An 18897-nucleotide genomic window follows, 5' to 3' on the forward strand; every position below is an offset into this window, starting at 1 on the left:
GAGACACTAGGACACTGGGACACTGAGACACTGAGACACTGAGACACAGAAACACTAGGACACTGGGACACTGGGACACTGAGACACAGAGACACTAGGACACTAGGACACTGGGGCACTGGGACACTGAGACACTGAGACACAGAGACACTAGGACACTGGGACACTGGGACACTGAGACTCAGAGACACTAGGACACTAGGACACTGGGACACTGGGACACTGAGACACAGAGACACTAGGACACTGGGACACTGGGTCACTGAGACACAGAGACACTAGGGCACTGGGACACTGGGGCACTGAGGCACTGAGACACAGAGACACTAGAACTCTGGGACACTGGGACACTGAGACACTGAGACACTAGGACACTAGTACACTGGGTCACTGGGACACTGAGACACTGAGACACAGAGACACTGGGACACTGGGACACTGGGACACTGAGACACAGAGACACTAGGACACTGGGACACTGGGGCACTGAGACACTGGGACACAGAGACACTAGGACATTGGGACACTGGGACACTGAGACACTGAGACACTAGGACACTGGGACACTGAGACACTGAGACACTGAGACACTGAGACACAGCGACACTAGGACACTGGGACACTGGGACACAGAGACACAGAGACACTAGGACACTAGGACACTGGGGCACTGGGACACTATGACACTGAGGCACAGAGACACTAGTACACTGGGACACTGGGACACTGAGACACAGAGACACTAGGACACTAGGACACTGGGACACTGAGACACAGAGACACTAGGACACTGGGACACTGGGACACTGGGACACTGAGACACAGAGACACTGAGACACAGAGACACTAGGACACTGGGACACTGGGACACTGAGACACAGAGACACTAGGACACTAGGACACTCGGACACTGGGACACTGGGACACTGAGACACAGAGACACTAGGACACTGGGACACTGGGACATCGGGGCACTGAGACACAGAGACACTAGGACACTAGGACACTGGGACACTGGGACACTGAGACACTGAGACACAGAGACACTAGGACACTAGGACACTAGGGCACTGGGACACTGAGACACTGAGACACAGAGACACTAGGACACTGGGACACTGGGACACTGAGACACAGAGACACTAGGACACTAGGACACTGGGACACTGGGACACTGAGACACAGAGACACTAGGACACTGGGACACTGGGACACTGGGACACAGAGACACAGAGACACTGAGACACAGAGACACTAGGACACTGGGACACTGGGACACTGAGACACAGATACACTAGGACACTAGGACACTGGGACACTGGGAAACTGAGACACTGAGACACAAAGACATTAGGACACTGGGACACTGGGACACTGGGACACTGAGACACAGAGACACTAGGACACTGGGACATTGAGACACTGAGACACTGAGACACAGAGGCACTAGGACACTGGGACACTGGGACACTGAGACACTGAGACACAGAGACACGGGGACACTGGGACACTGAGACACTGAGACACTGAGACACTAGGACACTGGGACACTGGGACACTGATACACTGAGACACTGAGACACAGAGACACTAGGACACTGGGACACTGGGACACTGAGGCACAGAGACATTAGGACACTAGGACACTGGGACACAGATACACTGAGACACTGAGACACAGAGACACTAGGACACTGGGACACTGGGACACTGAGGCACAGGGACACTAGGACACTAGGACACTGGGACACTGGGACACTGAGACACAGAGACATTAGGACACTGGGACACTGGGACACTGAGACACTGGGACACAGAGACACTAGGACACTGGGACACTGGGACACTGAGACACAGAGACACTAGGACACTAGGACACTGGGACACTGTGACACTGAGACACAGAGACACTAGGACACTGGGACACTGGGACACTGAGACACTGAGACACAGAGACACTAGGACACTGGGACACTGGGACACTGAGACACTGAGACACTAGGACACTGGGACACTGAGACACTGAGACACTGAGACACAGAGACACTAGGACACTGGGACACTGGGGCACTGAGACACTGGGACACAGAGACACTAGGACATTGGGACACTGGGACACTGAGACACTGAGACACTAGGACACTGGGACACTGAGACACTGAGACACTGAGACACTGAGACACAGCGACACTAGGACACTGGGACACTGGGACACAGAGACACAGAGACACTAGGACACTAGGACACTGGGGCACTGGGACACTATGACACTGAGGCACAGAGACACTAGTACACTGGGACACTGGGACACTGAGACACAGAGACACTAGGACACTAGGACACTGGGACACTGAGACACAGAGACACTAGGACACTGGGACACTGGGACACTGGGACACTGAGACACAGAGACACTGAGACACAGAGACACTAGGACACTGGGACACTGGGACACTGAGACACAGAGACACTAGGACACTAGGACACTGGGACACTGGGACACTGGGACACTGAGACACTGAGACACTAGGACACTGGGACACTGGGACACTGGGGCACTGAGACACAGAGACACTAGGACACTAGGACACTGGGACACTGGGACACTGAGACACTGAGACACAGAGACACTAGGACACTAGGACACTGGGGCACTGGGACACTGAGACACAGAGACACTAGGACACTAGGACACTGGGACACTGGGAAACTGAGACACTGAGACACAAAGACATTAGGACACTGGGACACTGGGACACTGGGACACTGAGACACAGAGACACTAGGACACTGGGACATTGAGACACTGAGACACTGAGACACAGAGGCACTAGGACACTGGGACACTGGGACACTGAGACACTGAGACACAGAGACACGGGGACACTGGGACACTGAGACACTGAGACACAGAGACACTAGGACACTGGGACACTGGGACACTGAGACACTGAGACACTAGGACACTGGGACACTGGGACACTGATACACTGAGACACTGAGACACAGAGACACTAGGACACTGGGACACTGGGACACTGGGACACTGAGGCACAGAGACATTAGGACACTAGGACACTGGGACACAGATACACTGAGACACTGAGACACAGAGACACTAGGACACTGGGACACTGGGACACTGAGGCACAGGGACACTAGGACACTAGGACACTGGGACACTGGGACACTGAGACACAGAGACATTAGGACACTGGGACACTGGGACACTGAGACACTGGGACACAGAGACACTAGGACACTGGGACACTGGGACACTGAGACACAGAGACACTAGGACACTAGGACACTGGGACACTGTGACACTGAGACACTGAGACACAGAGACACTAGGACACTGGGACACTGGGACACTGAGACACTGAGACACAGAGACACTAGGACACTGGGACACTGGGACACTGAGACACTGAGACACTAGGACACTGGGACACTGAGACACTGAGACACTGAGACACAGAGACACTAGGACACTGAGACACTGGGACACTGAGACACAGAGACACTAGGACACTAGGACACTGGGGCACTGGGACACTGAGACACAGAGACACTAGGACACTGGGACACTGAGACACAGAGACACTAGGACACTAGGACACTGGGACACTGGGACACTGATACACTGAGACACAGAGACACTAGGACACTGGGACACTGGGACACTGAGACACTGAGACACAGAGACAATAGGGCACTGGGACACTGGGACACTGAGACACTGAGACACAGAGACACTAGGACACTGGGACACTGGGACACTGGGACACTGAGACACAGAGACACGAGGACACTGGGACACTGGGACACTGATACACTGAGACACAGAGACACTAGGACACTGGGACACTGGGACACTGAGACACTGAGACACAGAGACACTATGACACTGGGACACTGGGACACTGAGACACTGAGACACAGATACACTAGGACACTGGGACACTTGGACACTGGGACACTGAGACACAGAGACACTAGGACACTGGGACACTGGGACACTGAGACACTGAGACACAGAGACACTAGGACACTGGGACACTGGGACACTGAGACACTGAGGCACTAGGACACTAGGACACTGGGGCACTGTGACACTGAGACACGGAGACACTAGGACACTAGGACACTGGGACACTGGGACACTGAGACACAGAGACACTAGGACACTGGGACACTGGGACACTGGGACACAGAGACACAGAGACACTGAGGCACAGAGACGCTAGGACACTGGGACACTGGGACACTGAGACACAGAGACACTAGGACACTAGGACACTGGGACACTGGGACACTGAGACACTGAGACACAGAGACACTAGGACACTGGGACACTGGGACACTGAGACACTGAGACACTGAGGCACAGAGACACTAGGGCACTGGGACACTGGAACACTGAGACACTGAGACACAGAGACACTCGGACACTGGGACACTGGGACACTGGGACACTGAGACACAGAGACACTAGGACACTGGGACACTGGGAAACTGAGACACTGAGACACAGAGACACTAGGACACTGGGACACTGGGACACTGAGACACTGAGACACAGAGACACTAGGGCACTGGGACACTGGGACACTGAGACACTGAGACACTGAGACACAGAGGCACTAGGACACTGGGACACTGGGACACTGAGACACTGAGACACAGAGACACTAGGACACTGTGGCACTGGGACACTGAGACACAGAGACACTAGGACACTGGGACACTGTGACACTGAGACACAGAGACACTAGGACACTAGGACACTGGGACACTGGGACACTGAGACAATGAGACAAAGAGACACTAGGACACTGGGACACTGGGACACTGGGACACTGAGACACAGAGACACTAGGACACCGGGGCACTGGGACACTGCGACACTGAGACACAGAGACACTAGGACACTGGGACACTGGGACACTGAGAGACTGAGACACAGAGACACTAGGACACTGGGACACTGGGACACTGAGACACTGAGACACTAGGACACTGGGGCACTGGGACACTGAGACACTGAGACACAGAGACACTAGGACACTGGGACACTGGGACACTGAGACACAGAGACACTAGGACACTAGGACACTGGGGCACTGGGACACTGAGACACTGAGACACAGTGACACTAGGACACTGGGACACTGGGACACTGAGACACTGAGACACAGAGACACTAGGGCACTGGGACACTGGGACACTGAGACACTGAGACACTGAGACACAGAGGCACTAGGACACTGGGACACTGGGACACTGAGACACTGAGACACAGAGACACTAGGACACTGGGGCACTGGGACACTGAGACACAGAGACACTAGGACACTGGGACACTGTGACACTGAGACACAGAGACACTAGGACACTAGGACACTGGGACACTGGGACACTGAGACAATGAGACAAAGAGACACTAGGACACTGGGACACTGGGACACTGGGACACTGGGACACTGAGACACAGAGACACTAGGACACCGGGGCACTGGGACACTGCGACACTGAGACACAGAGACACTAGGACACTGGGACACTGGGACACTGAGACACTGAGACACAGAGACACTAGGACACTGGGACACTGGGACACTGAGACACTGAGACACTAGGACACTGGGGCACTGGGACACTGAGACACTGAGACACAGAGACACTAGGACACTGGGACACTGGGACACTGAGACACAGAGACACTAGGACACTAGGACACAGGGACACTGGGAAACTGAGACACAGAGACACTAGGACAATGGGACACTGGGACACTGAGACACTGAGACACAGAGACACTAGGACACTGGGACACTGGGACACTGAGACACAGAGACACTAGGACACTAGTACACTGGGTCACTGGGACACTGAGACACTGAGACACAGAGACACTGGGACACTTGGACACTGGGACACTGAGACACAGAGACACTAGGACACTGGGACACTGGGACACTGAGACACTGAGACACAGAGACACTAGAACACTGGGACACTGGGACACTGGGACACTGAGATACTGAGACACTAGGACACTGGGACACTGAGACACTGAGCACTGAGACACAGAGACAGTAGGACACTGGGACACTGGGACACTGAGACACAGAGACACTAGGACACTAGGACACTGGGACACTGGGACACTGGGACACTGAGACAATGAGACACAGAGACACTAGGACACTGGGACACTAGGACACTGGGACACTGATACACAGAGACACTAGGACACTGGGACACTGTGACACTGAGACACAGAGACACTAGGGCACTGGGACACTGGGACACTGAGACACTGAGACACAGAGACACTAGGACACTAGTACACTGGGTCACTGGGACACTGAGACACAGAGACACTAGGACACTGGGGCACTGGGACACTGAGACACAGAGACACTAGGACACTGGGACACTGTGACACTGAGACACAGAGACACTAGGACACTAGGACACTGGACACTGGGACACTGAGACAATGAGACACAGAGAAACTAGGACACTGGGACACTGGGACACTGGGACACTGAGACACAGAGACACTAGGACACTGGGACACTGGGACACTGAGACACTGAGACACAGAGCCACTAGGACACTGGGACACTGGTACACTGAGACACTGAGACACTAGGACACTGGGGCACTGGGACACTGAGACACTGAGACACAGAGACACTAGGACACTGGGACACTGGGACACTGAGACACAGAGACACTAGGACACTAGGACACTGGGACACTGAGACACTGAGACACAGAGACTCTAGGACACTGGGACACAGGGACACTGGGACACTGAGACACAGAGACACTAGGACACTGGGACACTGGGACACTGAGGCACTGAGACACAGAGACACTAGGACACTGGGACACTGGGACACTGAGACACAGAGACACTAGAACACTAGTACACTGGGTCACTGGGACACTGGGACACTGAGACACAGAGACACTAGGACACTGGGACACTGGGACACTGAGCCACTGAGACACAGAGACACTAGGACACTGGGACACTGGGACACTGAGACACTGAGACACTAGGACACTGGGACACTGAGACACTGAGACACTGAGACACAGAGACAGTAGGACACTGGGACACTGGGACACTGAGACACAGAGACACTAGGACACTAGGACACTGGGGAACTGGGGCACTGAGACACAGAGCCACTAGGGCACTGGGACACTGGGACACTGAGACACTGAGACACAGAGACACTAGGACACTGGGACACTGAGACACTGAGACACAGAGACACTAGGACACTGGGACACTGGGACACTGAGACACTGAGACACAGAGACACTAGGACACTGGGACACTGGGACACTGAGACACAGAGACACTAGGACACTAGGACACTGGGGCACTGGGACACTGAGACACAGAGACACTAGGACACTGGGACACTGTGACACTGAGACACAGAGACACTAGGACACTAGGACACTGGGACACTGGGACACTGAGACAATGAGACACAGAGACACTAGGACACTGGGACACTGGGACACTGGGACACTGAGACACAGATACACTAGGACACCGGGACACTGGGGCACTGCGACACTGAGACACAGAGACACTAGGACACTGGGACACTGGGACACTGCGACACTGAGACACAGAGACACTAGGACACTGGGACACTGGGACACTGAGACACTGAGACACTAGGACACTGGGTCACTGGGACACTGAGACACTGAGACACAGAGACACTAGGACACTGGGACACTGGGACACTGAGACACAGAGACACTAGGACACTAGGACACTGGGGCACTGGGACACTGAGATACAGAGACACAGAGACTCTAGGGCACTGGGACACAGGGACACTGGGACACTGAGACACAGAGACACTAGGACACTGGGACACTGGGACACTGAGACACTGAGACACAGAGACACTAGGACACTGGGACACTGGGACACTGAGACACAGAGACACTAGGACACTAGTACACTGGGTCACTGGGACACTGAGACACTGAGACACAGAGACACTGGGACACTGGGACACTGGGACACTGAGACACAGAGACACTAGGACACTGGGACACTGGGACACTGGGACACTGAGACACAGAGACACTGAGACACAGAGACACTAGGACACTGGGACACTGGGACACTGAGACACAGAGACACTAGGACACTAGGACACTGGGACACTGGAACACTGGGACACTGGGACACTGAGACACTGAGACACAGAGACACTAGGACACTGGGACACTGGGACACTGGGACACTGATACACAGAGACACTAGGACACTGGGACACTGTGACACTGAGACACAGAGACACTAGGGCACTGGGACACTGGGACACTGAGACACAGAGACACAGAGACACTAGGACACTAGTACACTGGGTCACTGGGACACTGAGACACAGAGACACTAGGACACTGGGGCACTGGGACACTGAGACACAGAGACACTAGGACACTGGGACACTGTGACACTGAGACACAGTGACACTAGGACACTAGGACACTGGGACACTGGGACACTGAGACAATGAGACACAGAGACACTAGGACACTGGGACACTGGGACACTGGGACACTGAGACACAGAGACACTAGGACACCGGGACACTGGGACACTGCGACACTGAGACACAGAGACACTAGGACACTGGGACACTGGGACACTGAGACACTGAGACACAGAGACACTAGGACACTGGGACACTGGGACACTGAGACACTGAGACACTAGGACACTGGGGCACTGGGACACTGAGACACTGAGACACAGAGACACTAGGACACTGGGACACTGGGACACTGAGACACAGAGACACTAGGACACTAGGACACTGGGGCACTGGGACACTGAGACACTGAGACACAGAGACTCTAGGACACTGGGACACAGGGACACTGGGACACTGAGACACAGAGACACTGGGACACTGGGACACTGGGACACTGAGACACTGAGACACAGAGACACTAGGACACTGGGACACTGGGACACTGAGACACAGAGACACTAGGACACTAGTACACTGTGTCACTGGGACATTGGGACACTGAAACACAGAGACACTAGGACACTGGGACACTGAGCCACTGAGACACAGAGACACTAGGACACTGGGGCACTGGGACACTGAGACACTGAGACACTAGGACACTGGGACACTGAGACACTGAGACACAGAGACACAGAGACAGTAGGACACTGGGACTCTGGGGCACTGAGACACTAGTACACTGGGACACTGGGACACTGGGACACTGAGACACAGAGGCACTAGGACACTGGGACACTGGGACACTGAGACACTGAGACACAGAGACACTAGGACACTGGGACACTGGGACACTGAGACACTGAGACACAGAGACACTAGGACACAGGGACACTGGGACACTGAGACACTGAGACACAGAGACACTAGGACACTGGGACACTTGGACACTGGGACACTGAGACACAGAGACACTAGGACACTGGGACACTGGGATACTGAGACACTGAGACACAGAGACACTAGGACACTGGGACACTGGGACACTGAGACACTGAGACACTAGGACACTAGGACACTAGGACACTGGGACACTGAAACACAGAGACACTAGGACACTAGGACACTGGGACACTGAGACACAGATACACTAGGCCACTGGGACACTGGGACACTGGGACACTGAGACACAGAGACACTGAGACACAGAGACACTAGGACACTGGGTCACTGGGACACTGAGACACAGAGACACTAGGACACTAGGACACTGGGACACTGGGACACTGGGACACTGAGACACAGAGACACTAGGACACTGGGACACTGGAACACTGAGACACTGAGTAACAGTGACACTAGGACACTGGGGCACTGGGACATTGAGACACTGAGACACAGAGACACTAGGACACTGGGACACTGGGACACTGAGACACTGAGACACTAGGACACTGTACACTGAGACACTGAGACACTGAGACACAGAGACACTAGGACACTGGGACACTGGGACACTGAGACACAGAGACACTAGGACACTGGGACACTGAGACACTGGGACACTGAGACACAGAGACACTAGGACACTGGGACACTGGGACACTGAGACACTGAGTAACAGAGACACTAGGACACTGGGACACTGGGACACTGAGACACTGAGACACAGAGACACTAGGACACTGGGACACTGGGACACTGAGACACTGAGACACTAGGACACTGTACACTGAGACACTGAGACACTGAGACACAGAGACACTAGGACACTGGGACACTGGGACACTGAGACACAGAGACACTAGGACACTAGGACACTGGGTCACTGGGACACTGAGACACTGAGACACAGAGACACTAGGCCACTGGGACACTGGGACACTGAGACACAGAGACACTAGGACACTAGGACACTGTGACACTGGGACACTACGGCACAGATACACTAGGACACTGGGACACTGGGACACTGGGACTCTGAGACACAGAGACACTAGGACACTGGGACACTGGGACACTGAGACACTGAGACACAGAGACACTAGGACACTGGGACACTGGGACACTGAGACACTGAGACACAGAGACACTAGGACACTGGGACACTGGGACACTGAGACACAGAGACACTAGGACACTGGGACACTGGGACACTGAGACACTGAGACACAGAGACACTAGGACACTGGGACACTGGGACACTGAGACACAGAGACACTAGGACACTAGTACACTGGGTCACTGGGACACTGAGACACTGAGACACAGAGACACTGGGACACTGGGACACTGGTACACTGAGACACAGAGACACTAGGACACTGGGACACTGAGACACTGAGTAACAGAGACACTAGGACACTGGGACACTGGGACACTGAGACACTGAGACACAGAGACACTAGGACACTGGGACACTGGGACACTGAGACACTGAGACACTAGGACACTGTACACTGAGACACTGAGACACTGAGACACAGAGACACTAGGACACTGGGACACTGGGACACTGAGACACTAGGACACTGGGACACTGGGACACTGGGACACTGAGACACTGAGACACAGAGACACTGGGACACTGGGACACTGGGACACTGAGACACAGAGGCACTAGGACACTGGGACACTGGGGCACTGAGACACTGAGACACAGAGGCACTAGGACACTGGGACACTGGGACACTGAGACACAGAGACACTAGAACACTAGGACACTGGGACACTGGGACACTGAGACACTGAGACACAGAGACACAGAGACACTAGGACACTGGGACACTGGGACACTGAGACACTGAGACACTAGGACACTAGGACACTGGGACACTGAGACACAGAGACACTAGGACACTGGGACACTGGGACACTGAGACACTGAGACACAGAGACACTAGGACACTGGGACACTGGGACACTGAGACACAGAGACACTAGGACACTAGTACACTGGGTCACTGGGACACTGAGACACTGAGACACAGAGACACTGGGACACTGGGACACTGGTACACTGAGACACAGAGACACTAGGACACTGGGACACTGAGACACTGAGACACAGAGACACTAGGACACTGGGACACTGGGACACTGAGACACTGAGACACGAGGACACTGGGACACTGAGACACTGAGACACTGAGACACAGAGACACTAGGACACTGGGACACTGGGACACTGAGACACAGATACACTAGGACACTAGGACACTGGGGCACTGGGACACTGGGACACTGAGACACAGAGACACTAGGACACTAGGACACTGTGACACTGGGACACTACGGCACAGATACACTAGGACACTGGGACACTGGGACACTGGGACTCTGAGACACAGAGACACTAGGACACTGGGACACTGGGACACTGAGACACTGAGACACAGAGACACTAGGACACTGGGACACTGGGACACTGAGACACTGAGACACAGAGACACTAGGACACTGGGACACTGGGACACTGAGACACAGAGACACTAGGACACTGGGACACTGGGACACTGAGACACTGAGACACAGAGACACTAGGACACTGGGACACTGGGACACTGAGACACAGAGACACTAGGACACTAGTACACTGGGTCACTGGGACACTGAGACACTGAGACACAGAGACACTGGGACACTGGGACACTGGTACACTGAGACACAGAGACACTAGGACACTGGGACACTGAGACACTGAGACACAGAGACACTAGGACACTGGGACACTGGGACACTGAGACACTGAGACACGAGGACACTGGGACACTGAGACACTGAGACACTGAGACACAGAGACACTAGGACACTGGGACACTGGGACACTGAGACACAGATACACTAGGACACTAGGACACTGGGGCACTGGGACACTGAGACACTGAGACACAGAGACACTAGGACACTGGGACACTGGGTCACTGAGACACAGAGACACTAGGACACTAGGACACTGGGACACTGGGACACTGAGACACAGAGACACTAGGACACTGGGACACTGGGACACTGGGACACTGAGACACAGAGACACTGAGACACAGAGACACTAGGACACTGGGACACTGGGACACTGAGACACAGAGACCCTAGGACACTAGTACACTGGGACACTCGGACACTGAGACACTGAAACACAGAGACACTAGGACATTGGGACACTGGGTCACTGGGACACTGAGACACAGAGACACTAGGACACTGGGACACTGAGACACTGAGACACAGAGACACTAGGACACTAGGACACTGGGGCACTGGGACACTGAGACACTGAGACATAGAGACACTAGGACACTGGGACACTGGGACACTGAGACACTGAGACACAGAGACACTAGGACACTGGGACACTGGGACACTGAGACACAGAGACATTAGGACACTGGGACACTTGGACACTGGGACACTGAGACACAGAGACACTAGGACACTGGGACACTGGGACACTGAGACACTGAGACACAGAGACACTAGGACACTGGGACACTGGGACACTGGGACACTGAGACACTGAGACACTAGGACACTGGGACACTGGGACACTGAGACACAGAGACATTAGGAAACTAGGACACTGGGACACTGGGACACTGAGACACAGAGACACTAGGACACTGGGACACTGGGACACTGGGACACTGAGACACAGAGACACTGAGACACAGAGACACTAGGACACTGGGACACTGGGACACTGAGACACAGAGACCCTAGGACACTAGTACACTGGGACACTCGGACACTGAGACACTGAAACACAGAGACACTAGGACACTGGGACACTGGGTCACTGGGACACTGAGACACAGAGACACTAGGACACTGGGACACTGAGACACTGAGACACAGAGACACTAGGACACTAGGACACTGGGGCACTGGGACACTGAGACACTGAGACATAGAGACACTAGGACACTGGGACACTGGGACACTGAGACACTGAGACACAGAGACACTAGGACACTGGGACACTGGGACACTGAGACACAGAGACATTAGGACACTGGGACACTTGGACACTGGGACACTGAGACACAGAGACACTAGGACACTGGGACACTGGGACACTGAGACACTGAGACACAGAGACACTAGGACACTGGGACACTGGGACACTGGGACACTGAGACACTAGGACACTAGGACACTGGGACACTGGGACACTGAGACACAGAGACATTAGGAAACTAGGACACTGGGACACTGGGACACTGAGACACAGAGACACTAGGACACTGGGACACTGGGACACAGAGACACTGAGACACAGAGACACTGAGACACAGAGACACTCGGGCACTGGGACACTGGGACACTGAGACACAGAGACACTAGGAAACTAGGACACTGGGACACTGGGACACTGAGACACTGAGACACAGAGACACTAGGACACTGGGACACTGGGACACTGGGACACTGAGGCACAGAGACACTAGGACACTGGGGCACTGGGACACTGAGACACTGCGACACAGAGACACTGGGACACTGGGACACTGGGACACTGAGACACAGAGGCACTGGGACACTGGGGCACTGAGACACTGAGACACAGAGACACTAGGACACTGGGACACTGGGACACTGAGACACAGAGACACTAGAACACTAGGACACTGGGGCACTGGGACACTGAGACACTGAGACACAGAGACACTAGGACACTGGGACACTGGGACACTGGGACACTGAGACACTGAGACACAGAGACTCTAGGACACTGGGACACAGGGACACTGGGACACTGAGATACAGAGACACTAGGACACTGGGACACTGGGACACTGAGACACTGAGACACAGAGACACTAGGACACTGGGACACTGGGACACTGAGACACAGAGACACTAGGACACTAGTACACTGGGTCACTGAGACACTGAGACACAGAGACAGTAGGACACTGGGACACTGGGACACTGAGACACAGAGACACTAGGAAACTAGGACACTGGGACACTGGGACACTGAGACACTGAGACACAGAGACACTAGGACACTGGGACACTGGGACACTGAGGCACAGAGACACTAGGACACTGGGGCACTGGGACACTGAGACACTGCGACACAGAGACACTGGGACACTGGGACACTGGGACACTGAGACACAGAGGCACTGGGACACTGGGGCACTGAGACACTGAGACACAGAGACACTAGGACACTGGGACACTGGGACACTGAGACACAGAGACACTAGAACACTAGGACACTGGGGCACTGGGACACTGAGACACTGAGACACAGAGACACTAGGACACTGGGACACTGGGACACTGGGACACTGAGACACTGAGACACAGAGACTCTAGGACACTGGGACACAGGGACACTGGGACACTGAGATACAGAGACACTAGGACACTGGGACACTGGGACACTGAGACACTGAGACACAGAGACACTAGGACACTGGGACACTGGGACACTGAGACACAGAGACACTAGGACACTAGTACACTGGGTCACTGGGACACTGAGACACTGAGACACAGGGACACTGGCACACTGGGACACTGGGACACTGAGACACAGAGACACTAGGACACTGGGACACTGGGACACTGAGACACTGAGACACAGAGACACTAGAACACTGGGACACTGGGACACTGAGATACTGAGACACTAGGACACTGGGACACTGAGACACTGAGACACTGAGACACAGAGACAGTAGGACACTGGGACACTGGGACACTGAGACACAGAGACACTAGGACACTAGGACACTGGGGCACTGGGACACTGAGACACTGAGACACTAGGACACTAGGACACTGGGACATTGGGACACTGAGACACAGAGACACTGGGACACTGGGACACTGGGACACTGAGACACAGAGACACTGAGACACAGAGACACTAGGACACTGGGACACTGGGACACTGAGACACAGAGACACTAGGACACTAGGACACTAGGACACTGGGACACTGGGACACTGGGACACTGAGACACTGAGACACAAAGACACTAGGACACTGGGACACTGGGACACTGGGACACTGATACACAGAGACACTAGGACACTGGGACACTGTGACACTGAGACACAGAGACACTAGGGCACTGGGACACTGGGACACTGAGACACAGAGACACATATACACTAGGACACTAGTACACTGGATCACTGGGACACTGAGACACAGAGACACTAGGACACTGGGGCACTGGGACACTGAGACAATGAGACACTAGGACACTGGGACACTGTGACACTGAGACACAGAGACACTAGGACACTAGGACACTGGGACACTGGGACACTGAGACAATGAGACACAGAGACACTAGGACACTGGGACACTGGGACACTGGGACACTGAGACACAGAGACACTAGGACACCGGGACACTGGGACACTGCGACACTGAGACACAGAGACACTAGGACACTGGGACACTGGGACACTGAGACACTGAGACACAGAGACACTAGGACACTAGGACACTGGGACACTGAGACACTGAGACACTAGGACACTGGGGCACTGGGACACTGAGACACTGAGACACAGAGACACTAGGACACTGGGACACTGGGACACTGAGACACAGAGACACTAGGACACTAGGACACTGGGGCACTGGGACACTGAGACACTGAGTAACAGAGACACTAGGACACTGGGACACTGAGACACTGAGACACAGAGACACTAGGACACTGGGACACTGGGACACTGAGACACTGAGACACTAGGACACTGTACACTGAGACACTGAGACACTGAGACACAGAGACACTAGGACACTGGGACACTGGGACACTGAGACACAGAGACACTAGGACACTGGGACACTGGGACACTGGGACACTGAGACACAGAGACACTAGGACACTGGGACACTGGGACACTGAGACACTGAGTAACAGAGACACTAGGACACTGGGACACTGGGACACTGAGACACTGAGACACAGAGACACTAGGACACTGGGACACTGGGACACTGAGACACTGAGACACTAGGACACTGTACACTGAGACACTGAGACACTGAGACACAGAGACACTAGGACACTGGGACACTGGGACACTGGGACACAGAGACACTAGGACACTAGGACACTGGGGCACTGGGACACTGAGACACTGAGACACAGAGACACTAGGCCACTGGGACACTGGGACACTGAGACACAGAGACACTAGGACACTGGGACACTGGGACAGTACGGCACAGATACACTAGGACACTGGGACACTGGGACACTGGGACTCTGAGACACAGAGACACTAGGACACTGGGACACTGGGACACTGGGACACTGAGACACAGAGACACTAGGACACTGGGACACTGGGACACTGAGACACTGAGACACAGAGACACTAGGACACTGGGACACTGGGACACTGAGACACAGAGACACTAGGACACTAGTACACTGGGTCACTGGGACACTGAGACACTGAGACACAGAGACACTGGGACACTGGGACACTGGTACACTGAGACACAGAGACACTAGGACACTAGTACACTGGGTCACTGGGACACTGAGACACTGAGACACAGAGACACTGGGACACTGGTACACTGAGACACAGAGACACTAGGACACTGGGACACTGAGACACTGAGACACAGAGACACTAGGACACTGGGACACTGGGACACTGAGACACTGAGACACGAGGACACTGGGACACTGAGACACTGAGACACTGAGACACAGAGACACTAGGACACTGGGACACTGGGACACTGAGACACAGATACACTAGGACACTAGGACACTGGGGCACTGGGACACTGAGACACTGAGACACAGAGACACTAGGACACTGGGACACTGGGTCACTGAGACACAGAGACACTAGGACACTAGGACACTGGGACACTGGGACACTGAGACACAGAGACACTAGGACACTGGGACACTGGGACACTGGGACACTGAGACACAGAGACACTGAGACACAGAGACACTAGGACACTGGGACACTGGGACACTGAGACACAGAGACCCTAGGACACTAGTACACTGGGACACTGGGACACTGAGACACTGAAACACAGAGACACTAGGACACTGGGTCACTGGGACACTGAGACACAGAGACACTAGGACACTGGGACACTGAGACACTGAGACACAGAGACACTAGGACACTAGGACACTGGGGCACTGGGACACTGAGACACTGAGACACAGAGACACTAGGACACTGGGACACTGGGACACAGAGACACTGAGACACAGAGACACTAGGACACTGGGACACTGGGACACTGAGACACAGAGACATTAGGACACTGGGACACTTGGACACTGGGACACTGAGACACAGAGACACTAGGACACTGGGACACTGGGACACTGGGACACTGAGACACTGAGACACTAGGACACTAGGACACTGGGACACTGGGATACTGAGACACAGAGACATTAGGAAACTAGGACACTGGGACACTGGGACACTGAGACACAGAGACACTAGGACACTGGGACACTGGGACACAGAGACACTGAGACACAGAGACACTGAGACACAGAGACACTCGGACACTGGGACACTGGGACACTGAGACACAGAGACACTAGGAAACTAGGACACTGGGACACTGGGACACTGAGACACTGAGACACAGAGACACTAGGACACTGGGACACTGGGACATTGGGACACTGAGGCACAGAGACACTAGGACACTGGGACACTGGGACACTGAGACACTGCGACACAGAGACACTGGGACACTGGGACACTGGGACACTGAGACACAGAGGCACTAGGACACTGGGACACTGGGGCACTGAGACACTGAGACACAGAGACACTAGGACACTGGGACACTGGGACACTGAGACACAGAGACACTAGAACACTAGGACACTGCGTCACTGGGACACTGAGACACTGAGACACAGAGACACTAGGACACTGGGACACTGGGACACTGGGACACTGAGACACTGAGACACAGAGACTCTAGGACACTGGGACACAGGGACACTGGGACACTGAGACACAGAGACACTAGGACACTGGGACACTGGGACACTGAGACACTGAGACACAGAGACACTAGGACACTGGGACACTGGGACACTGAGACACAGAGACACTAGGACACTAGTACACTGGGTCACTGGGACACTGAGACACTGAGACACAGGGACACTGGGACACTGGGACACTGGGACACTGAGACACAGAGACACTAGGACACTGGGACACTGGGACACTGAGACACTGAGACACAGAGACACTAGAACACTGGGACACTGGGACACTGAGATACTGAGACACTAGGACACTGGGACACTGAGACACTGAGACACTGAGACACAGAGACAGTAGGACACTGGGACACTGGGACACT

This window comes from Pristiophorus japonicus, chromosome 3, assembly GCF_044704955.1.
Source record: "Pristiophorus japonicus isolate sPriJap1 chromosome 3, sPriJap1.hap1, whole genome shotgun sequence".
Taxonomy (NCBI): Eukaryota; Metazoa; Chordata; class Chondrichthyes; family Pristiophoridae; genus Pristiophorus; species Pristiophorus japonicus.